The sequence below is a fragment of the Neophocaena asiaeorientalis genome, unplaced genomic scaffold (assembly GCF_003031525.2).
Source record: "Neophocaena asiaeorientalis asiaeorientalis breed wild unplaced genomic scaffold, Neophocaena_asiaeorientalis_V1.1 scaffold547, whole genome shotgun sequence".
Lineage (NCBI taxonomy): Eukaryota > Metazoa > Chordata > Mammalia > Artiodactyla > Phocoenidae > Neophocaena > Neophocaena asiaeorientalis.
In genome coordinates this window covers 3,049-3,962 of record NW_020185330.1, presented here as the reverse complement: position 1 = coordinate 3,962, position 914 = coordinate 3,049, and positions in this window count along the sequence as shown.

Genomic DNA, 914 nt, shown 5'->3' with positions numbered 1-914 from the left:
GGGGGGGGGGGCCGCGGGCATAGAGCCCAGGGCCCAGCACCGCCCAGCCCTGGTCGTGAAACTTTCCAAGAACAGGAAATGCCTGAGCTGAGTGTTAAAGGACCAGCTGGAGAAGCAGAGAGCAGGAGGAAGGATATTCCCCTGAAGGAAAAGTGAAATAATAACAAGGTCCCTCTGCTATTGAGCTTTTAGGTACACCATGGCCCTGCTCTGAACCTTTCACATGTATATCACTTACGTCTCACAACCCTGCAGGGCAAGTACTCCTGTGGCTCCATTTTAAAGCTGAGGTCCCTGAGACACAGAAGGGTGGAGGGATTTTTCAAAAGCCATGCGCTGAAGGGCATTGGAGCCAGGATTTGAACTGAGGCTCCAGAGCCCTCGCCTCTAAACCTTGGTAACCTTGGGTAACTCAAGAAGTGAGGCGGAGGTCCCGCCCCTGCCTAAGTTCCACAACTCCCCACCACGGCCTAAACTCTGCCCCCGCCCCCATAGCCAACGCTTTTTTTTTTCTTTTCCTTTTTCCTTTTTTACTTTTTATTTTTAATTTATTTTTAACATCTTTATTGGGGTATAATTGCTTTACAATGGTGTGTTAGTTTCTGCTTTATAACAAAGTGAATCAGTTATACATATACATATGTTCCCATATCTCTTCCCTCTTGCGTCTCCCTCCCTCCCACCCTCCCTATCCCACCCCTCTAGGTGGTCACAAAACATCTAGCTGATCTCCCTGTGCTATGCGGCTGCTTCCCACTAGCTATCTATTTTACATTTGGTAGTGTAAATATGTCCATGCCACTCTCGCTTTGTCACAGCTTACCCTTCCCCCTCCCCATATCCTCAAGTCCATTCTCTAGTAGGTCTGTGTCTTTATTCCTGTCTTACCCCTAGGTTCTTCATGACATTTTTTT